The sequence below is a fragment of the Martes martes genome (genome assembly GCF_963455335.1).
Source record: "Martes martes genome assembly, chromosome: 14".
Classification (NCBI taxonomy): domain Eukaryota; kingdom Metazoa; phylum Chordata; class Mammalia; order Carnivora; family Mustelidae; genus Martes; species Martes martes.
The window spans coordinates 28,104,471-28,130,116 of NC_137902.1; the positions used below are offsets into that span (position 1 = coordinate 28,104,471).

Genomic DNA, 25,646 nt, shown 5'->3' on the forward strand with positions numbered 1-25,646 from the left:
ACCCGAGCCTCAGTTTCCCCTGCCAGAGGCCCTCCGAGCGCCGACCCCTCTGACTCCGCGGGGCGGGCGGGCCGCCAGGGGGCGCGAGCGCGGGGCGGGCGCCCGGAGGTGGGCGCGCGGGGACCGAGGAGCCCCTGGGCCGCGCGGCAGCGAGAGGCGGAAGCCTGGGCGGGAGGCGGGAGGCGGGAGGCGGGGCGGCCTCGCTGAGTCACACCGGATCGGCCCGCCCGCCGCTTCCAGGGGCGGAGGTGACAGCGGCCCGGGACGGGCGGCCGCAGCTGCCCGCCGCGCCGAGGGACCGCTGGGCGGCGGAGAGCAGGTCAGGGGCCGGGCAGGGAGCTCGGGTCGCGGACCCGGGGCGGCGGGCGGAGGGGACCCGCGCCCAGAGGGACGCGCCGCGCGGCTGGGCCTGCGCCACCCTTGCCCCGCGGCGGCCGCTGCCCCGGCCGGGAGCTCCCGGGTGGGGGACGGGGGAGGAGGTGCGGGGCGCCGGCCCTCCTCGCAGCCCGGGTCAGGTCCGGCCGTGTGAGGTCCCCGCCGGGAGGAGAAGCTGGGCGGCCGGCAGTCGGGGGGACGCTGATGTGGGCTTTTGAGACGGTGTCAAGCCGCGGGCTCTTTTCACTGCACCGCCCTGCCACTCGGGCACAGAGGCGGAATCTGAGAGCTGGAAAAGAATTCAGCATGAGCCCAGCCCCCCTATTTTACAGATGAAGAAATATTCTGGTTTGCTCAAAGTCACATCCAGGCGGTCTCGGAGTCGGTGATTCTGTGTCAGGGAGGCAGGGAGGGATGATTTCCGAAGCAAGACTAATTAAGACCAGTTGGGCTAGAGATGCCAAGTTTGGTTATGCTGGACTTTTGCTGTCACCCACGGACGCCCGCATTCCTACCACAGGTATTGATGTCCACCAGGCATCAGTTTCTCAAAGCACTCAACCGTGAAGAGGGTGACTGTGCCGTCCTTTGCATAAAGGAATATCGGAGTTACGAACTGCCCAGGTCTGTGGCAGATCAGGCGCTGTGGAGAACTCTTGGGGTGTAGAGTTCATTTTATAAATGCAAAAAACCCCCACTTTAAATGCAGTCTCATTATCCTTTATTGTCTCTCATTTATGCAATGATGAAGGGCCCTTGCACCGTTATTCTGTTATATTGGTAACTTGCCTATTTTACAGTAATATGCACAGCTTATGTTAAGACTTTCTTTTCCTAATTAGTGATGCTGTGATATGTGGCAAGCCAGTGGTAGGCTTAATGTTTAGGGTCTGAGCCTAGTTAAGCTCTGATTGTTTGCAAAAGGGAGTTCCAGGGGGAGAGTGGGACTGATTAATCCCTGGTCTTATTTGGCAGACTGAAAAGTACCTGACCACATACAGGTGTGCTTTCTTAGTGCCGCATTTATTACCCAACAGAAATAGATTCCAGGTGATAAGCAAGTTAGTTTATCCCTCAGCACCTGTTTTTCTCTAAATTATTGAATTAAAGGATCTCCAGCCCCCTCGGAGCTCCTGATTTTCCATGTTAATTTGAAACATATGTCACTCATTGTGACAAAAAGTTTTAATAAAACAAGTCACCTTATCAGCGTTGGCCTAACATAAGTGTGGAAAACAATTTTTCAAATTACTTCAGTGTTAAATTCACTTAAATTCAGAGATTGGAATGGAGTGCTATGTGAGGATAGCTAAAATCTGACCTGGGAATGGGGTGTGTGGGGTGCACAGATAACTTCTGCAATAAGCTGAGAACATTCTGCCTCAGGAAATGTGATAAGATGTCTTTTATATAGTACGCATATTGTGTGTATATTTGGCTGAGATAGAATAAGAATTGTTAGTCTGTCCAAATATGTGCAAGTTATTTATTTTGTCTTGCGGCCCCAAAGCAGAGCATTTTCCCACTTCTGGTTTCTTCTGGAGCTTTCCGAGTGGCCCTCTTTCCTGCAGAGACCCTTTCCCGTTCCTCTTTCATCCACATTGCAGTTCAGAGCCTCCTGCAAGCACTAATCGCTGATTGAGCTTTACGCTGCTTTTTCTTCCCCTAAAGAATATGACAAATCCCAATTTTTGAGTCACTACTTATGAACTCCTAAGGGTGGGTGTTCATTTTTAGAACATAGTGCAAGAATCCAGGAGGCTCTGATTCTGAAAAAGGGTTAAGTGGACTGCGTTTAGATTTTTATCTTTGGTGTTACTTGAAGGCTGCGGTATGGGAAGGCTCATGGGCCAGCAAACTCACTTATCTCTGCCTCAGAAGGAAATCCTTTCTGCAGAATGCCTGGGGAATCTTCAAGTGTGTTATTGTTCTCAACCCTCCCACTTAATTTGTCGGGCTAAAATAAGCAAAAAGCTGTTTTTCAAATTTCAGATACTTCAGATTTCTGTTGCAGATACTTTTTATATTGGAATTTTTTTAAATGATAGAAGCAACTACAATAGAATGCAAATGGAGACTTGCAAAGCTATTGCCAGGTATAATGCTTGAATCATCTTCTAGGTTTATTATTGTTTCTGAAGTCAGTGTATTACCTACAGCATAGCATTGTTACAGGCTTATCTTCTCTGAAATTCTCAGCTGTGCTAGGTTTTTAGCTAAAGCATCCTGAAAATTCATTCAGAGTTACGTATGAAAAGTTTCACAACAACAATCCAATTAATATTAAATAGTTTCTTATGTTCGGCTTAGGAATACATCTGGATAAACTAATTTTCAAGATTGGATAACATAGTCTTGTAGGTCAGGTGTTAATTATGAGATACCAGGGACATCTGGCTGGCTCAGCCTGTAGAGCGTGCGACTCTTGATCTCAGGGTTGTGAGTTCAAACCCCACGTTGTGCATAGACCTTACTTTAAAAAAACTATGAGATATTAGACTTTTGCCTGGAAAGGCAGAGACCTAAAGTAATTGCCATAAAATAAGATCACAGAACAGCTTTATAATGAAAAAAGCCCTTGACTTTTGGTTGGGTGCTTTATCCTCAGTGCTGTAAAAGCCAGAGGAGATAAAATGAACATAGAGTAGCTAAAATGTATTCTTTTATTTTTAGGTGTTAGGGATTATCCAAGGACCCAGTCACCAAGAACCGAGACAGCACAGCAGAGCAAATAGGGCATTGTGCTAGGGGGCTGAGGTCTGCAGTTCTGATTTGTCCATTCACCACATGAAGCACCTGTGTCTACCAGGCGCTATTCTGAGCTTCTGGGGATAGAGCCCCAAATGAAACAGACAAAGCCCCATGGAAGGGCGGTAGCATTGTAGTGCAGCGGGGACAGGCAAATCAAACTGTGAATGGGTAGACGGTCACATGCTCATCGTGCTCTGGAGAACTTTAAAGAGGTGTAAACAATAGGAAAGAGTAAGTATGTGGGGGGTGGGCAGGATAGACTTTATTATAGGGAGAGGTCAGAGAAGGCCTCTGCTAAGGTCACTTTTGATCTAGGCCTGGAAGGAATTGAGACTGTGAGGGTGGCGGGGGCAGAAGGATGAGCAAGTTCCAGACCCAGATGCTGAGCCTGTTTGGCATGCGTGAGGGCTGGCGAGGTCCTAGTGGCCAGGCAGTGCCAAGGTGGGCGAGGGCGAGGTGGCAGCAGAGGAGAGGCGGTGGGAGTGAGAAGGGGTGCATCAGTGTAGCCCATTGTAAGGACTTTGACCTTTGCTCTGAGTGAGGGGGAAGAGGCCATTAGAGGGTTTTGAACAGAGCTGTTCATGATGACTTCAGTTTGACAGGGTCACTCTGGCTGCTGGGCAAGAGCACAAGGGGGGCAGAGCACAGAGTCAGAAACACCTTCCCTTTCATACTAGTGTGTGACCCTAAACCATAACTCTTCTTGGGGCCTTAGTTTCCTCATCTGTAGGATGACCAGGTCCCTTCGAGCTCTAGAATTTTAAGATTCTAAGTAGCGTGGAGCCCAGGGGATATGAAGAGTTTCAAAAGTAAACAGCTTCAGATGACCTGGAAACTTGACTCAGACCTTCCTTTAGCTGAATCCCTCAAATCAAGAGGTAATCAGTCTTCTCACTCGGGTTGTCAGGTCATGGGAACCAAAATAGTTTCGTGAATATTTGCTGCTGATCCCTTTAGTGCTCTGCTGATCCCTGAATTTTCTCTTCCTGCTTGAAAGAGGATGAAGAGCTGTTACTCATCAACAGAGCTGGCAACCAAAGTAGCTTTTGTTGTTAGGAAAGTTGGAAACTTTGGGGAAGGAAACAATTCTAATTTTATATTTATCGTGGGTCATTCGAATTTTTCTTTCTTTCTTTCTTTTTTAACAGGGAGGAGGCTGAAAGATTTGTTTTTAATTCTCTTATCTGCTTCGCATTCACCTTATGTCCCATAGATACTCATTCTAATGCATGGAATGTGTTGCTTTTTGTCTGTGTAGGATCTTGTTTGTTTTATGTGTGTTTTAATTTATAAAACTGTATTTCATTTACTGCCTTTTTCTCTAAATACTGGTTTGAAGATCCATCTGTTTCTACGTGTACATCTATTTCTATGTGTACATCGTTTTTGAATAATGCATTACACTCCATGCCATGCGCTCAAACCCCAGTTTTTCGTATCTGCTGTCTGCGTGATAGACACTCAGGTGGTCCCTCTGTCCTCACATATGTGTTGTTGCAGGGACCATCTTCGTACCTGTCCACTTATAAAGCTGCATAATAGTTACTCAGAAGGGAATCGCTGGCTATAGGCTGGCACATAATGAATTTGATTAAATAGCGGTAGGTTCCTCTCTGCGGTGGCTGCCAGAAGTGTTGGAGGCTTCCTACACTCTCCCATCCTGCCAGCGCTCAGCTTTATCCAGTTCTCCATCTTTCCTGGTCTTGGAGGTACAAAGCGATCTCTTGCCATTTTAATTTGTGTTTCTTTGCTTACAAAGGATTGCGAGCATCTCTTACACATACAGCTCCTTCTGTAAATTGCTTATGCATATCTTTGACCATTTTCTATTGGAGTTGCTATCTGCGTTCATATTTAGATTGCAGATGTCTTCTCTTTGGGCATCTGTTAATTTTGTCCTTGTCCTTTTTTTTTTTTTTAAAAGATTTATTTATTTGAGAGAGAGTGTGTGCGTGTATGTGTGCTCACGCACGCACGCAGGAGAGGGGCAGGGGCAGAGAGAATCTCCAGCCGACTCCCTGCTGAGTGCGGAGCCTGACTTGGGGTCCATCTCACGACCCTGTGATCAGGACCTGAGCTGAAACCATGAGTCAGTCTGTTAGCAGACTGAGCCACCCAGGGGCCCCTCTTTGTTGTCCTTTGATCAAGAAACGTTCTTAATTTGGTGTAATCAGATAAATTCTTTGACATGTTTAATACTTGTGGAGTTTGAAGAAGCCCCTCTCAATCCCTGGGTCATAGCAATTTCTTTAATTCAACTAGAGCCCATGTTGCATATGGTGTTAGGGATCCAGTCCTATTATTCTTCATTTAATGAGGCAAATTTTGCAGTAGTATCTCCAAAAGCATCCATGTTTTCCTCCATTGAATTGTGGTATCTTCTGTCTCATCTATGGTTTCTTTGGATATACTGGTCTGTTCGAAGCCTCTGTTCTGTTCCATTAGTCTGTTAGCTACTTCTACATGTTTTATTGCAATGATTTTATAGATTTTATAATATGTTCTCATGATGGGCACAGCAAGCGCCCCATCTCTGTTCTTCATCTTTAAGTTTAATTAGCTACTCCTGGACCATTATTTTTCTATATAAAATTTGGAATCGTGTTTATAAATTCCTCAAAAATTCTATTTTTAAGGAATTTTTATTTGGATTACATTGAATTTATAAATTATTTGGGAGAAGCTTGACATCTTTTTGATATTAACTCATTTCCTCCAAGAGCATGTAATGTGTGTCTCCATTTATTCAGCACTTTTTAAAAGAATTTTTGTTTTATTTGGAAATAATTTAGAACTAGTAGAAGAGTTCTAAGGTTAGTACAAAGAGCTCCTGTATGTCCCTCACCTAGATTCACCAAATGTTAGCATTTTGCCATATTTGCTTTATTACTCCCTCTCTGCATTTCTATGCACGTTTTTTTTTCCTGACCCATTTGAGTTTGTTGCATCATGCCCTTTTATCCCTAAATACTTCATCAGCTAATTTTTAAATCCTTTATTAGAACTTTAAATTTTTTCTCCATAAAGGTCTAGGAAGGTGTTTTTGGTTAAACTAATTTCTAATTATTTCATAGTTTCGTTGCTGTTGTGAATCATATCTCTATTTTCTCTATTTTCTTAAAATTGGTAGTTTAAGAGAAAGAGTGTTGACTATTAGCATGCTGATTTTGTATCTGACAGCCTTTCTTCCCCATCTTATTCAAATAGTTGATTTCTGGGTTTTTCCCCACTATTCCCACTATTCTCATTTTTTCCCACTATTAATCACGAGTCCTTGAAAATAGTGCTAGTTTTGTTGCTTCGTACCCATCCTCATACGTCTTATTTCTTTATCTTTCCTTGCAGCAGCGGCCAGAATTTCTAGGACTATGTCAAAACAGTTGCTATGCTAGTACGTGTCTTTGTCTGGCTTTTAGTCTTAAAGAGAATGAGTCCAACATTTTTCCATTTCATATACTGTTTGTTTTGGATTTTAGATGTGCCTTTCTCCAGTTAGGGTGTTCTCCTCTATTCCTAGTTTACTGAGCATTTTCATCATAAATGGGTATTAAGCCTTATAGATACTTTTTTGGATTTGTCTCCAAAGAAGTAAGATGGCATCAGGAGGGTGCATATGGAAAGCCTTAGCCTCTGCTAAGGTTAAGTTTTAAGCAAAAGAGGATTTTTAAGAGTCTTCAGTACTTCTGAACCTTACTTACATAAATTAATGGTAAACGTTTCATGATTCCAATATAAGCTTATTTCACCTTTAGATCAGCTTTTTTCTCCTGCTGTTAAGAGTCAGAATTTAAATAGCTGGTGTAAAGAATGAGAGAGAGCCATATTCAGCATCACAACTAGGGTCGTCAGCATGATTGTAAATATAAGATATGTAAAATTATAGTTTGTTTACTCCGGATCAGTTTCTAGTACAGGTATAAATCTTATCCAAGTAGATCTCACAAAATGTTGAGATACCTCAACAGGTAGGTCTTTAGCAACTGTAACTACTGGGGTATCAGGCAGTTGAGTCTCATCATCATCTCTTTTGGTATAGGGTTGGATTTTTTTTTAACTAGCTGTTTTCTCTTAATTATAAAAATTATACATCTTCATTGTAGAAAACTTGTAAAAATATAGAAAGGCAATTCTTTAATCCTGACTTCTAGCACCAGCCTGTAAAATGTTGGTTATTTCTCGCTCTTTTTTTTCATGGGGTTGGGGCGTGCTCATGGAGAAGGAGAATGTACTTAACCTTGGGCTATATGTAATTGCATCACCCTTCCTCTTTCAGGGTTAAATTACCAACTCTTGTTCTTGCTTTGATTGATCCTCTGAAAAAAAGCAAGAAGATATGAGTAACTTCTAGGCTGATTCCTTAGAAACTGTTAGGCTGTTCCTGCGGGAGCCTCTGTGCACAGACAGTCCGGCCTCACTGTCAGAATATGGGGTTTTTGTAGCCCAAAGGCTACTGGACCAAAGATCAGCTTGGTGTGAGAGAGGGGAGCAGTCTGTCTGATGTCATTTTGCTTCGGTTCACTGAGCACTTTTCCTTCTTTAGGCCACTTTCCAAAAAGACAAGTATGGAGAAAATAGTTGCGATTTATCTTATTTTGACTCTGAAATAAGCCCGAGGTTAACATTCCTACCAACTGGTAGATTCCACATCTGCCTGGCCCTCCCCCTTCTCATTCCCTCTCCTTTTGCCTTGCCTCCCCCGCCCCTTTTTTTCATTTTTGTCCTAACACCCACCTATCATTTCCTGAAACATCTGCCTTCCCCATCCCTCAAGGAGAAAGTGCTTCAGTGGCAGCAGATCTTTGTTTTTTTGGCTGACAAGTCCCAAGCAGGTGCCTGGTGCATACTGTGCTCTCAACGAATGGAAGCCATAAAATGACTCAGTCTGTAGAGAGGTAGCTCTGTGATACAGAGCAAGGAATTCTAAGGGAGGAATGAAGAAAGTTCTCTCAGCCTCCTTTAAATACATGGGTTCAGTAAAGTGGTAGAATGCCTGTTTCCTCCTTGACCTTGTATGCATGACCATCAACCCAGCCACAGAGCTGATTTCTCTACATCTGGTTTAGCAGCACCTGTGAAGCCTGTGGTTTCCGAGTGTGGGGTGTGAGTGTCTGTGTTGCTGACAAGCACACGGTGGGAGCGGGGCCCCGGAGAGAATAATCCTTGCTGACGTTCTAGCCATGGGTTCTGAGCCCGGCACACACTGCATTGTTTTCATGAGGTGATTCTCTGAGGATAAATGATCTGTGCCATCAGCAGAAAAAGTTGCAATGGATGTGTCGGGCGGTGCTGAACTCCCCAGCCTCGTGCCCCATGTCCTCCCATTTTCTAGTCTGTTCTTCCCTCCCATTCCCAGGAATGCAGAAACCTTTTTGTGTTTCTTTCATTTCTGGATCCAGGTCAGGATTGTCATGATGACAGTCATGTTGTGCATACCTGGTGACTTTATCATAAAGCAAGGCCTCAAATCATGTTAATTGCACAATATAGGGTGACTAAAAAAAAACCAGTTGCCGCTAATACACTGAATGGTGCCAAAGAGACCAATGGCACAGACCCCATCTATCCTGTACAGACTGTTTTCTGACTCATTGTCATTTATTACTCTACTTGATCACCACCACTGCCCCCAGCAAATCTGAAACTCTGCTGCCTGGCCCTCTAGTCTGTTGCAAATCTACGTGTACACAGTAATTTACTTTAAGTCCCCACTTCATGCTTTCCTCACACATTCATCAGATGATCTTTCCTACAACAATAATGCTAGCAGTAATATACTGTTAATTACAATTGCGAATATTTCATCTTTCATTTTATTGGGTTTCACTAATGGTCTAAGTTCAAATGAAAGGAATATAAAACAACAGTACTAATAGAAAATAGCAGCTAATATTTTAGACAGTCACCATGCTAATGCATTCTCATTTAATCTTCAGAATGATTTTATAAGGAAGGTGCCGGTATAATCCTCATTTTACACGTGGAGAAATTAAGGTACAAATCGGTTGAGAGGGGCGTCTGGCTGGCTCAGTTGGTAGACTATGCAACTCTTAATCTCAGGGCCATGAGTTCAAGCCCCACATTGTGTGGGGAGCCTCCTTAAGAAATTGGTTTGAGAAACTTGCCTGGAAGTTACACTGGTGTTAAGTGGTAGAACTAGAATTCAGACCCACATCTGTTTGTCTCCAAAGACCATGCTCTAACCAGCAGCTGTATGTGGTTGGCCTCAGGTGAGCAGGTGACTGAAGACAGGGAGTGACACAGAGTCACAGGGTTCTCAAGGACTGTCCTTTTCTCACGTATGCTGTGTTACTCACCAGTGCTCTGAGTTGTGGAGAGCATGCGAGGATTTTGCCTGGAGCTGAAACCATTTGGGAGGCCTCCTCTCCAGATCCTGCCTTGACTATTCCAGATAGTCAAGTACCCTCCTTGGGGTGCCTGGGTGGCTCAGTGGGTTAAGCCTCTGCCTTTGGCTTAGGTCGTGATCTCATGAGCATCGGGCTCTCTGCTCATCAGGGAGCCTGCTTCCCCGTCTCTCTATCTCTGCCTGCTCTCTGCCTACTTGTGATCTCCATCAAATAAATAAATAAAATCTTAAAAAAAAAGCTAGTCAGTGTTCAAAAATAACCCATTTTTGGGGCACCTGGGTGGCTCAGTTGTTTAATAAGTGTGTGCCTTTGGCTCAGATCATGATCCCGGGGTCCTGTGATCAAACCCTGAATTGGGCTCCCTGGTCGGCAGGAAGTCTGCTTCTCCCTCTCTCTCTGCTCCTCCCCCCTGCTTATGCTCTCTTCTCTCTCTCTCAGATAAATAAATAAAATCTTTAAAAAAAAATTCATCATCCCAGTTGTTTCAATTATTTATTTATTTATTTATTTATTTATATTTTTAAAAAGATTTTCTTCATTTATTTGATAGGTAGCAGAGCACAAGTAGTCAGAGCGGCAGGCAGAGAGAGAGGGAGAAGCAGGCTCTCTGCTGAACTGGGAGCCCAATGGGGGGCTCATCCCAGGACCCTAGGATAATGACCTGAGCTGAAGGCAGATGCTTAACACACTGAGCCACCCAGGTGCCCCTATTTTTATTTTTTTTTAAGATCTTATTTAAAAATAAAAATAAATTTAAAAAATTGAAACATGGGGAATTTTAAAAAAAGATTGTATTTATTTTAGAGGGAGACAGAGAGAAAATGAATAGGGGGGAAGGGGCAGAGGGAGACGCAGGCTTCTCCCTGAGCAGGGAGCCAAATGCAGGGCTCGATCCCAGGACCCTGAGGTCACGAGCCCAGCTGAGGGCAGCCACTCAACTGACTGAGCCACCCAGGCACATCCCTTCCCCCTTCTTTTTTAAGATGTTTCAATTTTTTAAATAATTGATTTGTTTGGATCAGGACCCAAGAAATGGGCACACACTGCGTTAAGGTTTGAATGGTTTTTAACTGATTAGTCCCCCTTTTTCATTTTAATTTTTTGGTTACTGTTTATTTTATTGAAGAAACTGGGCTTTTATCTTATAGTTTCCCAGATTCTGGATTTTAAAAAAAATTATTTATTGAGAGAGAGTGGGATGGGGGGGCAAGGGGGAGAGAGTCTCAAGTAGGCTCCACACTGAGCACGGATCCCCATGTGGGGCTCGATCTCAGGACCCTGAGGTCATGACCTGAACCAAAACTAAGTCAGATGCTTAACTGTCTGCCACCCAGGCTCCCTACATTCTGATTTTTTTTTTTTTTTTACATTCTGAATTTTTAAAATGGTTTTTGACTTGACTTTTTTGACCTATTATGAGTTAAGTTACCCTTTTAATCTGTCAGTCACTACAAGAGTTTCCAAGTTATTCAGCTTCCATAAATAGTAAGGATTCACTGGCCCACATATGGCTTGGTCTGGCCCAGAGGTAATTTCTGAGGAATCTTCCAAAACATTCCAGGTGACAGGGTATGACATGATCAACAGACCGTCTGTATTTCAAAACATTTTGCCTCTGAAAGAATTTTATAACTTCTAATTGGCAAGGCATTTCTGTGTTCCTGGAGTTAGTAGGGAGAACAGAGAAGGGAGTGAGTAGTCTGGTTTTCTTCTTTTAGACAGTGTTTGTTGCTTTAAGGATTTCTGGGGCTCAGGGCCAGAACCTCTTTGGGATATTATTGTCTTACGGTTTAGATCTGCTTATCAGGAAACAGAATCCCCGAAGGGTCAGGTAAGAGGAGAATGGGTTTACATTAAAACCAGGCTTTCGTTAGTGGCTGTTGGGGTCCTGTATTCTCGAGCAGCGAGCTGAACTGTGGAGCATAGCGCTAATACTTATGTTTTTCAAACCCATAGTTTTCATTACTTGTTCTTTTTGCTGCTGCCACCTAGATGTGAATCAGTAATTATGATAGCTGGACCACTACAGACGTGAAGAAGTCGAGTTTTGTCTTACAGTTCTTAGAGTCTTGTTGCCTTGACCTGGTGGTCGGCTGTGATGGTTGTGCAGGGTAGTGAGTCAATATTGAAGGTCAAAGAATGAAAACCGCTGAAGTAGGAAGCCATGTGTGGATTTATGTATTCAGTGGCTCGGAGAGTATAAGAATACAGTATCGCAGTGTTAGTATGTTCATCTAGTTTTAAAGCCAAATGGCTAATCAATCAAAGCTAAAAATTTTAACGTAGAATGAGAAAGACGTGATGAATTTATTTTAAATAATTTTATTATAAGGTGCCTTGTTTATTTTAATTAAGAGGTTTGCTTTCAGGCTCTGAAAACAGTAAAGGAATGAAATCTCTGTGTTGACTTTTACCAGTGTGTTCAGACTTTATTCTTATATTCTCTAGGTATGAGTCAGGCTTGGTATGTGTTCTTTTCTGGTAACTCCAAAAACTAACAAAGTGAAATATATTTATTATTCACAAGGTGTTAAAGTGGTTTGATAGTTCACTGATTGTTGATTCTTGCAGTGATCAACTAGCAATAAGAATAAGCACTTGACATTCTTAGCTGATCGCAGATAGCAGCAACGCACATGAGATGAGGTATTTGAGAAGTGGGGTGTGGATCATTAGATGGTACCGATGTGAGTCATAAAGCTGTAGTGCACTGCGGAGTGATCTCCAGCATCTTAGTGAGGCTGGAGTTGAAGGTGCAAGGGAAGTAGGGAGTATCTAGAAATGAGGCTGAACTTGGGAGAGCAGGGACCAGGTCACAATGAGCTCTATACAGTCAGCAGAAGGGTTTGACATACTTCTGCAGGTGCTGGCTGGGAACCCCTTGTGAAGCGTCAAGCAGCCGCGAATGATGGGATTTTGTATTTAAAAAGATAATCCTCGTTGCAGTGTGGAAAATAGAACTGAAGGCCAGGAGCCTGGTAGATAGGCATGTAGGAAGTTGTTGCAGTAGTCCCCAAGGAAAGGTGCTGAGGGTCTAACGTGGCAACAGTGATCTCAAATTTGTACATTTCAGGCCCGAAAGGACAATTTTTAAAAGGTCAAAGCATTTGAGGGATTTAACAGTAGTGTCAGTGATTTCCCTAGAAGTTCAAGGTTTTTTTTTGTTTTTTGGTTTTTTTAGAAGAGTAAATAAATTAATTTTATATCCCTCTTCTAATCCCTGGAAGGCATTTGGCAAAGGTTTCCTTGGACCCATAAGTGGGGATCTCGTTTGTGAACTGCTGCCAAATCCCTGTGGGTCTGTTGTGAATACACAGCTCATTTAGAGCTTAGAGTAGGGGGGTGTCAATTGCTTTGTCCTTGTGACCAGTAACCACAGAATCACATTGTTCCCCCTTCCTCTCAAGAAGCTTGTAGCAATTTTGGGCAGTGAGCCAGCACCCAGAAGTTGCTGCCTCATCTGTATTTTGTATGTTAGTCAGTCTGGGTGATGAATGATGGTTCTCCTCCTCCTCCATCACCATCATCATCATCATTCTCATAGCTGACATTTACAAAATAGAGGAGTGCTTACTATTTGCCAGGAAGTGTACTAAATGTGTTATCTACATGATCAAACTTAATCCTCCTAACACCCTGTAAAGTAAATTGCTATTACTGTCTTCAGTTTACACATGAGGAAACTAAGGCTGAGAGTGTGTAAGTAACTTGTCCCATGTCACATAGCTTTACAGATGCTGGAGCCAGAAATTGAACCCAGTTTTCTTTTTATTTTAGAGTCTGAGCTCCTAACTGTTAGGAATTTAGTTATTACTTGATATGATTTGGTATGATTTCTCTGTTTAAATTTGCTCTTCATTGCAGCTCTGCCCAGTAAGGTCCATGTAATCAAACAGTGTTTCCTGCAGCTCCTAACAGGTATAAAACACAAGTATAGAACATTTTAAAACATGAAGCACAGGAGGGGCACCTGGGTGGCATAGTTGGTTAATAAGCATCTGGCTCTAGATTTCGACTCAGGTCGTGATCTCAGGGTCATGAGATGGAGCCCCACCTGGGGTTCATTGTTCAGTATGGAGTCTGCGTAAGACTCTCTCTCCCTCTCCGTTTGCCCCTCTGCACCTCAAATAAATAAATCTTAAAAAAGCAAAACAAAACATGAAGCACAGGAGAAACCATGGGGAGGTGATGCATGGGCAGAATAGGGAAGCTATTTAAATTTCTAACTTTTTTCAAGGTAGAATATTCATGTGTGTCATCACTATTTTGACTCAAGTGTAGCAGTTGCTGAAATACACTCAATTTAAAAAGTTGAGATATAACTCACAAACCATAAAATTCACCCTCTTAAAACGTATACAGTTGAATGGGGTTTTTAAAGTGTATTCAGAAAATTGTGCAGCCATAGCCACTGTCTAACCCCAGAACATTTGCTTCACGCTGTACTCATTAGCCGTCATCCCCCATTTCCTCTTGCTGAGACACACATTTTCAAATGTATCGAATACCAAAACACATCCTAAGCTATGAAAAAAATTCCGAGACTATCTATAATCACCTTCTCTTTAACACAGGTAATAATAATAATAATAGCAGCCAACACCTGTATCATGCTTAGTATGTGTGAAGTACTGTTCTAAGTGTCTTACATGTATTAACTCATTTCAATTTCACTATGACCCTACAAGGCAGGGTCTATTATTAAACCCAGTTTACAGATGAGGAAACTAAGGCACAGAGAAGTTAAGTAACTCACCTCAAATCATATAATTCTAATAAGGGATGGAGCTAGGATATAAATGTGGGCAGACTGGCTTTGTAGTCTGTGTTCTTGATTATTACATATGTCTTAAGCTAATCATTTATATTTGAAAATGATAGGAAGAGCTTGAATACATGCTAAATAAAAGGAACCAGTCACAAAAGACCACATACTGTATGATTCCATTTATATGAAACATCCAGAATAGACATATCTATAAGGAGTATTTATAGAATAATAATTTATAGAAAGTCAGTTACTGGTTGCCTAGGACTGGAAGTGGGGGGAGTAGGGTGGGTGGGAGACTGTTGGGGGGAAATAGGAAGTGACCGCTAATGGGTATGGAATTTCTTTTTGAGATAGTGATAATGTTCTAAAATTGATAGTGGTAAAAGTTGCACAACTCTGGGAATATACTAAAATACAGTGAATTGTATGCTTTAAGTGGATGAATTGTATAGTATGTGAATTATAACTTAATCTGTTTTTTAAAAATATGAAAAGAAACAACCAGAATGATTTTCCTTAGAATACTTTCGTCTTCATCTGAAAAAAATTAAATATATTGTGTATATATACGGTCTCACACACACACACACACACACGGTCCCCCACCCCACTGCCCCATTTTTGGGGGGGCACTCAGTCACTTGCAACCAGTTCTAAGCCCCTGCTTGCCTACTAAAACATTTCAGATGCTTCCAAGTACCTAAAAAATCAAAGCCCAATCCTCCCTAACCTGGATGTGTGGCCTACGAGACACTATACAGCTCTGTGGGAAAGAATGGCATGATCACTGGGAATGTGATACATATTTTGGTATATAATTTAAAGCAGTTCAGTGCGTTCAGTCATTCTGCAGATATTTATGGTGGGCCTGCTATGTACCAGACTGTTCTCTAGGTGCTTGATATATATCAGTGAATAAAATAGACAAAAAGAATCCTTGCCTGGTAGAGTGTATAAGAGATAAGGCCTAATCCTATAGGCTTTCTAGAGGAGGTATTATTGGAGTTGGATCTTAAAAAATAATAGGAGTTTATCCAGATGATAAGAGTTATGTGTGTTTGATGGAAGAATGAGGTGCCCACCTGGTCAGGTCGAAACATCTAGCATCTATACTGGTTGTTTTGTTTTGTTTTTTAATTTTTATTTTTTGGCTGTGCAACAAATAACATTAAAATTTCAGTGATTTTGGGGCGCCTGGGTGGCTCAGTGGGTTAAGCCGCTGCCTTCGGCTCAGGTCATGATCTCAGGGTCCTGGGATCGAGTCCCGCATCGGGCTCTCTGCTCAGCGGGGAGCGTGCTTCCTTCTCTCTCTCTGCCTGCCTCTCTGCCTACTTGTGATCTCTCTCTGTCAAATAAATAAATAAAATCTTTAAAAAAAATTTTTTTTCAGTGATTTATCCCAACAACCATTTACTTTCCTCCTCCTGGGTCTGAAGTCTGGCTGCAATTTGGCTGATCTAGGCTGGGCCAGGTGGAACACAGCAAGCTTTCATTTGGGTTCAAGTCTCTTTCCCCTTGTCTTCATTCTGGGCCCCTGGCTGAAGGGACAGCAGCTTTCCAGGGCATGTTCTTCTCATAGTGGGTTATTAGAGCACAAGGAGACCAGCCAAACCATAAAACATGGTTTTAATCTTCTACTCATGTCCTTTCCACTGGCACTCCATTTGTCAAAGCAAGTCACATGGCCAAGTCCAACAAAAACGTGACAGGGAGCTATACTCTGCCCACAGCGGAAGGCACTGCACAATCACACAGCAAAGGGTATGGATCCATAATTCTATTATAAAGAAGGTCATGGATTTTGAATAACAATTTACAAGAGTATATGTTATAAACCAGAGAACTAGCTGAACAAGGCATGAATACAGAGGTGAACAGACATGGGGATAAAAATGACTAAAAGTTGTGAGGGTATGTCAAAGATGTTGTTATAGGATTGGAACAAATTGTCAGTTATGGTGCTCCACTGATTCTTGACTTGTTTTAGTTAGTTCTATGTTGCTGGTATCAATTTTATTTCACAACACTATGGTGTAAAGACATTGACTATTTCTTTATCTGAGTCATATTTTACCTATTCTAAGTTTCCTTCTGCCTGGCTGTTGGGAAATTTAATTTTAGGCATCACTGGAGCCCTTCCTTCCCCGCACCCAGTAGTATCAGAGAGATTCCTGCATCTACATGGTAGAAAACTAGAGGAGGAGCTGTGTCTTTAGGCTACAGTGGTTGCCTCCTAATGTTGTGGGAAAACCTACTGTTCACATATACTAAATTCAGAGAGTTTAAAATTTAGAGTTAGAAAAAGATATCCTAATCTATGAACCAGAGAAGTTTAATACAAAATATTTGCAAATACCAAATGCTATGAAATGCTTCTGTCTTTGATGGAAAAAACAGCGTCAGATTTATATTCTCATGGTAAACAACTGTAAAAGTGGGAAAAACATGAGGCGGCTGTTTTCAGACACTAAACAATAGGCAGCATAGGTCTGTGGTCCTTGAGAGAAAGGAAATACCACGTAAACCCCATATTCACTCTGGCTGTTTGCCTGGGGACATTTTCCCAACTACAGCCCACGGAAGTGGAGCTCAAGCGAGAGCAATGGTCTCACTGAACAGGGGAGGAAGAGATCAGAGTTGGGGCTACAAAGAAGGCTGATTTGTAGGACAGGGTATAGGAAGAGAGGGAGCAACATAGGGGTATAGGGGACAGGAATCTGATCAGGGATTTCCCTCAGTTGCTTGGCCAAGGGTCAGGATGGGTAAGCACAGGGCAAGACCCTGTGAGACCTGACACAGAGTGGCTGCTGTGGGGCTGAGAGGTGTACAGAGATACCCGAGGGGGGCTTAGTGCTCAGAAATTTTGAGGGGCGCCTGGGTGGCTCAGTGGGTTGAGCCTCTGCCTTCAGCTCAGGTCATGGTCCCAGGGTCCTGGGATCGAGCCCCACATCAGGGTCTCTGCTTGGTGGGGAGCCTGCTTCCCTTTCTCTCTCTGCCTGCCTCTCTGCCCAGTTGTGGTCTCTGTCTGTCAAATAAATAAACTCTTAAAAAAAAAAAATGTTGAAGTTCTAGTCCAGCCTGAGTAAGAGACCTTGATGAGCACTTCAGACATTCATTTGAGACCCCAAATAGGACAACTTTAGGAGTGAGAACAATACCCTAGAGTAAAGGCTGTACCTTAAGACTAGGATAAAACCAAAATAGACCCATCTTATGTGGCATAAAACCAAACCTACTAGGATCAAAAGGATCTTCCAGTAATTTAACTGCTTATCAAACCAAAATTCAACATTCATTAAAGCAAACAACATAATCCAGGCTTTGTACAACATTTCATCCACAATATTTAGCATACAATAAAAATTACTGTAATACAAAGAAGTAAAAATATGACAAGCAAAAATGTGACCCATACTCCAGAGAAGAAGATATATGATGGCCCAGATGATGGATTTAGTGCACAAGGAATTTAAAGCAGCTAATGTAAATGTGTTCAGATACTTAAAAGAAGAGATGGACATAATTAATGAATAGATGGAGAACATTAGCAGAGAAATGAAACTATTGAAAAGAGCCAAATGGAAATTCTAAGACTGAAAAGTACAATAGCTAAAATAAAGATTAACTGGATGGGGGCGCCTGGGTGGCTCAGTGGGTTAAGCCTCTGCCTTCGGCTCAGGTCATGATCCCAGGGTCCTGGGATCGAGCCCCACATCGGGCTCTCTGCTCAGCAGGGAGCCTGCTTCCCCCTCTCTCTCTGTCTGTTGCTCTGCCTACTTGTGGTCTCTCTCTGTCAAATGAATAAATAAAATATTTTTAAAAAAAAAGATTAACTGGATGGATTTATGAGAGCAAGGGAGACATGCAGAAAAAAGAGGCCAATGAGCTAGAAGGCAGATAAATAGAAGTTATCCAAACTGAAAAGCCAAGAGCAAAAAGATTGGGACAGGGGATAACAAAGCTGTAAAGACTGTGAGACAATATCAAGTAGTTTAACATATGTCTAATTGGAGTCCCATAAAGATGGGAGGGAAAACAAAGAAGAAATTCTATTTGAAGAAATAATGGCCCAAATTTCCCCAAATTTAGTGACAAACATCAACCCACAATCCAAAAAACTTAGTGAACCTCTAACGGTAAATATGAAGAAAGCTACACCTGAGCACCCTGTACTCACCTGGTGAAAACCAAACTTAAAGAGAAAAATTATAAGAGTGGTCAGAGAAAAAAAGATATGTAGAGAAAGCTATGAGAGTGAAATAAAAATATTTTCAGATAGGGGTCCCTGGGTGGCACATTCGGTTGGACATCCAACTCTTGGTTTTGTCTCAGGTTATGATTTCAAGATCATGAGATCGAGCCCCATGTCAGGCTCTGCACCCAGCTCAAAGTTGGCTTGGGATTCTCTCCCTCTCCCTTTTCTCCTCACCCTGCCCATGCACATGCTCTCCCTCAAATACATAAATCTTAAAATATTTTCAGATAAATGAAAGTTGGGAGGATTTATTGCCAACAGGCTTAATACTGTCAAGAATGCTAAAGGATGTTCTTTAGGTTGAAGGAAAATGATACCAGAAGGAAACTCAGATCTGTAGAAAGGAATAAAGAGCACTAGAAATGGTAATTATGTAGGCAAATGTGAAAGGCTTTTGTTTCCTAATTTATTTAAAGAACAACTGACTGTTTATAACAAAAATGGCATTGAATTATGGGTTTTATATGTTTTATATATAATTATGTTGCATTATTTATTGCTGTATAATAGATTATCTCCAAAATTAATGGCTTAAAACAATAAATATTTATTATCTTACAGTTTCTGTTGGTTGGGAATTCAAGAGTGGCTTAACTGAGTGGTTCTGGCTCAGAGTCTGTCATGAGTTGCCATCAGGATGTTGTCTGGGGCTGCATTCATCTAGTCTTGACTGGGCTGTAGGATCTCCTTCTAAGATCTTACTCACAAGGTTGCTGACAGGAGGCCTCATTTTCATCATGTGGGCTTCTCTATAAGGCTGCTTGAGTACTTTTACAACCTAGTCTTGGAAATTACACACTGTTACTACCACAACATTAGCATGTGGAAACTTCTTTAGGTCTTGCAATTGACTTTCCTGAAAACATTACCTTTTGGGAATGGGAATCCATTTTATAAATGTCAAGTCCTGGCAATAAGAAATAATATTTAACTTCAAAAAGCAAGTGTGTGGTTCTCTTATTCTTGACAATACAGGGCTAAAAAGAATAGTCGCTTTGCTTTGTGTGAAGGGATCAGAGGTGTCAGAAAATGAAGTTAAATCTGTTTCAGGAAAGAAATTCTAAGTAGATGCATATTGTAATTCTTAGAACAATGATCGAGAAATCCAGAGGTATAGCTAAGAAGCCAAACTAAGAAGCTTGGCTTAAGAAGGCAATAGAGGAAATGAAATGGAATACTAAAAAAATATTTGTCTAGTTTGAAATAAGGCAGGCAGGAAGGAACAAACAAATGGGACAAGTAGAAAACAAATCCCATATCAATAACATTAAATGTAAGTGGTCTAAATATTTTAATTTAAAACTATAAGTGCTCAGACTGAATGTCAACTGTTTAAAAGAGAGGTGTTTTAGAAATAAGTCAGAGAAAGACAAATACTGTGTGAGCTCACTTACATGTGGAATCTAAAAAAAGCCAAACTCATAGAAACAGTAGAATGATGGTTCTCAGGGGCTGAAGGGTGGAAGAAATGGGAGGATGTTGGTCAAAGAGTACAAACTTCCAGTTATAAAATGAATAACTTCGGGGGATCTAATATAGGCATGGTGACTATAGTTAACACTGTATCATATGCTTGAAAATTGCTAAAAGAGTAGATTTTAAATGTTCTCACTGCAAAAAAAAAATTAATATTGTGAGGTGATGGACATCTTAACTAATCTTATTGTGGTAATCATTTTGCAATATATACATGTATCAAATCATCACATTGTGTACCTTAAACTTACACAATGTCATATGTCAATTATATCTTCATAGAGGTGAAGGAAAAAAAGAGATGTGCTTTAAATATAAAGGCATAGATATGTTGGAAAAAAAATAGAAAAAGGTAAACCATGTAAACAATAAAAAGCAGCCATGACTATACTGATGTCTGAGAAAGTGGACTTCAAAGTAAGGAGTATTAACAAAATAAAGAGGGACATATTGTTATGATAAAAGGGTCAATTCATTAAAATGATTGAGACATTCTAAATGCGCTAATAACAGAGCTTCAAAATACATGAAGCAAAACCAACAGAATTAAAGAGAAAAATAAATTCCATTAAGAGGGGTTTAATACCTCTTTCTCCGTATTGACAGAGCAAGTAGATAAAAATCAACAAGGATATTTATGATCTGAATGCCACCATCAGTCACCCTAACCTAACAGACATTTATAGAACACTATTCTCAACAACTACCGAAGTACACATAGAGTACTCACAAAGATAGACCATATGCTGGGCCATAAAACACCTCACTGAGTTTAAAATAATATGAAGTACATTTCCTGACCACAGCAGAATTAAACTGGAAATGAATAACAGAAAGATTGGTGGACATATGGAGCCTTTGGAAAGTGAACAGTGTGCTTCTAAATAACCCTGTAGTTAAAAGAAGAAATCACATGGGAAATTAGGAAGTCTTTTTGGTTAAATGAAAGTGAAAGCATCATATCAGAATCAGTGGGATGCAGCTAAAGCAGTGTTTAGCGGGAAATTCATAGCTTTAGATGCTTATATTAAAAAAAAAGAAGAAGAAGAAGGATTTAAGATCTATTGTCTAAGTTCACAGGAGGTTTCTCATTCACAGGAATGAGAAAAAGATAAATTAAACCCAAGGTTGAAGCAGGGGAATAACAAATATAATAGAAGAAGAAATCAGTAAAACAGAAAACAAACAATAAAGACATTTAACAGTCCAAAACTTGATTCTTTGAGACAATCCACAAAATTGATAGCCTCCTAGTAAGACTAAGGAAAATGGAGAGAGAACAAAAATTCCTGATATCATTACAGATCATGCAGATATTAAAAGGTTAAAAAATATTATGAACAACTGTATGTCAGCAAATTTGATAGCTTGGATTAAATAGACCCATTTCTTGAAAAACACAACTTACCAATATGGAGACAAGAAGAAATGGAAAATTTGAATAGCCCTATATCTGCTAAGAGTATTAAATATAATCAAAAACCCTTCTTTGAAGTTTTATAGGCCCAGGTTATTTTACTGATGAATTCTATCAAATATTTAAGGTCGAAACAATACCAGTCTTACATAGACTTTTTCAGAAAATAGAGAAAGAACACTTACCCATTCTTCATGTGGCTAGCCTGTCCCATATACCCAAATCTAACAAGGACATTTAAAGAAGATTACAGACTAATCCCTTGGGAACATAGGTGTAAAATCTTCAACAAAATAGTAGCAAATTGAAATTTGCACCGTATAAAAATAACAATAGGGGCACCTGGCTGACTCAGTTCGAGGAGTGTGCGACTCTTGATATTGGGTTCGTGAGTTTGAGCCCCAGGTTGGGTGTAGAGATAACTAAAAAATAAGAAGAATACATCATAAGCAAATAGGGTTTATTCGAAGAATGCAGGGTGATTCGACATCTGAAAAATCAATGTAATTTGCAACATTAATGGAATAAAGGAGAAAAAACATGATTATCTCAGTAGATACAGAAAAAGCATTTGATAAAACTCACTTATTCATGACTTTAAAAAAAGGAGGGGCAAAACAAAATGGTATGCACAACTGAAACAAAGTTCTGAACCATGCCCTTCATTTCTTTTCTTTTTTTTAAGATTTTATTCATTTATTTGACAGGCAGAGATCACAAGTAGGCAGAGAGAGAGGAGGAAGCAGGCCTCCCACTGAGCAGAGAGCCCGATGCGGGGCTTGATGCGGGGCTCGATCCCAGGGTCCTGGGATCATGACCTGAGCCGAAGGCAGAGGCTTTAACCCACTGAGCTACCCAGGTGCCCCATGCCCTTCATTTCTTTTGGCAGGAATCATAATGATCAGACATGTTAGCTGCCCAGAAGGCCCAGAAAAAGACCCTGTGTGATCTCTAGGACATAGTTAATCAATTGCCCTGTGATTGTATGCCTTTTCTATTTCTTAGGGAATTAGCATTCCAGCTTGTATCAACTACCAGACGCTGCTGTTAGTTTCTGTAGCAATTTTGTAACCTTCTTATTAAAATGTCATCTTTGTTTTCTTTTATGGGAGTCTGTAATATAAATCTCCCACCTGTTTCATTCTCCATTTATCTTATCCCAGCTCCTATTTGTAACTGGTCACTCCCAGATTCAAGGTTTCCATTTAGATACATTATTTTCTTTACATATCCTACTTTTGTCCCCTCCTCTCCTGTCAGAGATCTTTTCACACGAGAGGAACCTTGAATTTAAGGTTTGAACATCCTGATTTAGAACATTAAATCCTTCTCATCGACACTAAGGAATCAGCCATTCATTGGGTTTGCTGTGTCTTGGCATTACTCTCAGGTTCGTCTTAAATAGACAGTACCAGAAGATTCCATATATACATTTTCCTTTCAAATTTAGTGGCTTTAGCTTCTATAAATGACAAGTATTAGTTTTTGTTACTTGTTTGTATAAAGCTGCCAGTCTGTTTTCCATGGTGTTTGGCTGGTGGTGCTCTTTGAAATGAGGTAAGTCACCCAACCTCAGGTACTTTTAACTCCGGTTGGACCCTTTCTTTCCCCCCTATTTTTTTTTTCCTCAGAATTTTCTGTTTTTAGAATTCCTTTTCTGACCCTTCCTTCAAAAATACCAAGAATATTTTATAAAGTAGGCTGAGAAACTCCTCATGTCTTTTTAAGTCTTTGTCTTCAGCAAAAAACTAGCTTGTACTTGAAACAGATAGGGGAAAGAAACAAGATGCCTACCTTGCAGATCTCTGTAACATTTACCCTCACAGTTTGGAACACTGGGTTAATACATTTTCTTGGCGTTCCCTGGATACTGTCCTCAAAACTGCCTGTTCTCGCATGTTCGTGGTGCTTCTTGTTATCTGCAGCCTCACCCAAAATTTCATTTTACAGTTTCATCTTCATCTGCAGGTCTGCAACTGCTATCAGATGTATTATCTGGGCATTTCTTACATACACAGCACAGTGGAGCTGTGAATTTTAATGTATTGCTCAGTTGCTTAGCTCAGACATGTCCAGTGTATTTACTTATGAGTCAGTAATTCTTAAATTTCCACCCATAATTGAGATTCATGTGCGGTTTAAGGAATGGGCACCTGAGAGAGTACTTCAGGAATGCGTAGGTTGACCCATCTGAAAATATATCTTAATGGAAATATCTTTAAACTTGGCAGGTCCTGAAATGTTAACCTTGGGACCTTCCTGCTCCAGTGCAGTTTTGTTAAAAAGACAAAACTGGTGTAGAGATAGATGAGCACATTTTTTTAAAGTAGCTACAACTTTGTTTTAGAGGAGAAGTGTTTTTGTTTAAATGCCGTGGTGGACCGTGATTGGCAGAAAGTCTGGTCTATATCCTGTCCATCTGCCAAGGTTGCTGCCTTCCAACGGGGGACCAATTTGAAATAAGCAAAATGTAATATAAATTGTTAGTTTATGATAGCAAATTGCTTTTCTGCCTTTGTTACTCTGATCACCCTGATTCAGAGCAGGTTTTTCATTTTTTTCCCCTAAGAGTCCAACATTCCATATAGCCTGTTTTACCCAAGTACATGTGAGTCAGTGCTGTTGTCATCAGAAGAGCAGAAGGCAGAAGATTCTGTTGTAGGAGGACATGTTGACCTTTGTCTGTGCTATGCTACTCAGCCCCATGGGGGATGCCATGATCAAGATGTATTCTGCTTTTCCTCTTCATTCGTTGCCGGTTCTCTGAGTCACCTGGCAGTGACTATTGACCTTCTGTCCAAAATGAACTCCAGTGACATAAACCAGAAGAGGAAATGCTATTTTCCTAGTTTCTCTCATTTCCTTCCTGAAACAGATTTAAACTTCATTTTCTGACACCTCTGATCCCCTCACAACTAAAGCAAAGAGACTATTCTTTTTAGCCCTGTATTGTCAAGAATAAGAGAACGACGCACTTGCTTTTTGAAGTTAAATATTATTTCTCATTGCCAGGACTTGACATTTATAAAATGGATTCCCATTCCCAAAAGGTAATGTTTTCAGGAAAGTCAGTTGCAAGACCTAAAGAAGTTTCCACATATTCATGAAAGGATATTCCTTTGAAGGAAACTATACTGGTGAGTCCTAACAATGAAGACCCCCTGCCCTGCTCCTGTCAGGTAGGCAGAGAGGTGCTGGTGTGAGCCAGGGCTCCCCATCTGCAGGAGCAAACAAGAAAGGAGAAACAGGAGGTCTTTGTTAAGGAAACCCCTTCAGAAATTTTGTTCTGGAATCCCAGAGTGTAGACTTCTACTATGAACTGGGAAATATTAGGAGGAATATTGGAAGTGTCACCAGCGCTTTTTCAAAGAACAAGTTTCCAAACCTCTCGTACCTGCTTTCCTGGTAGTAAAATAGATGGCTCAGAGTTTCGAAATGAGAATTTAGAGTTTGGGTCCCGTGCACCAAATCCATCAAAAGTGGGGCGATTTTTTTTTTTTTAGTGGAGTAATGCAGGCATCAGTATCTTCATCAATATTTTTTAAAGCCTTCAAAATTTACATCTCTAGCTCTTATCTCTCACCTGGATTTATAATGGTAGTTTTAGGAAACTCATTTTTATAGTTTCCTGTATTCTTTGTTCCCATTTTTTTCATGCAGACGTTCTCAGAAATGCTGAAAAGTCCCTTTGGGCATATACCCATCAGGGGCCAGGCAGAATATGGAAGGCATGCTCAAGCTGGGTCACGTGAGGAAGTCCAACTTAGAATGGAATGGACAGGTTTGGGGTATATAACTACCCCAGGCTAGCAGGAGAGCCACCCCAGGCCTGAAGGGGCAGGGAACCGGGAGCCAACGGATAGCCCAGCAGGGAAGGAGCCAGGGGAATGAACACCCCAGGCTTACCGGTCTTTTCCCATCAGCTCTTCTGCCGTACCACCCGTTGGCTGAACCCAACTGGAAGCCAGAGGCAAGAGGGCGCCTCCATGCAGTTCTTGTGGGTGGGCTCTGAGGGGCACTGTTGAAGGGTGCAGGGCGGAAGAAGGTGGAGGACAGGCCCAGGAGGGAAACTCGAGACATCTAGCACATGCTTTATAGCTCAGTGTCCTCCATCTGTACCAGGCTCAGCTCTTCTCTCCAAAGACTCCTTTGGAAATGACTTTTTTTTTTTTTTTGAAATGACTTTTTAAGCTGCGTAATATCAGCATCTATCAGGGTAAACGTTTATAATTTGTA

The 25,646-nt window shown here is 41.3% G+C and overlaps 1 protein-coding gene across 1 annotated transcript in view; it reads left to right on the plus strand.

The window, feature by feature from the left end:
* The first annotated feature begins 238 nt into the window (after window positions 1-238).
* DNMBP (dynamin binding protein) overlaps window positions 239-25,646 on the plus strand; it is a 110,850-nt gene continuing 85,442 nt past the window's right edge. The window contains exon 1 of the mRNA XM_080822362.1: window positions 239-319. The gene's annotated coding sequence lies outside the window, so the exon portion shown is untranslated. The remainder of the gene's footprint in view (window positions 320-25,646) is intronic.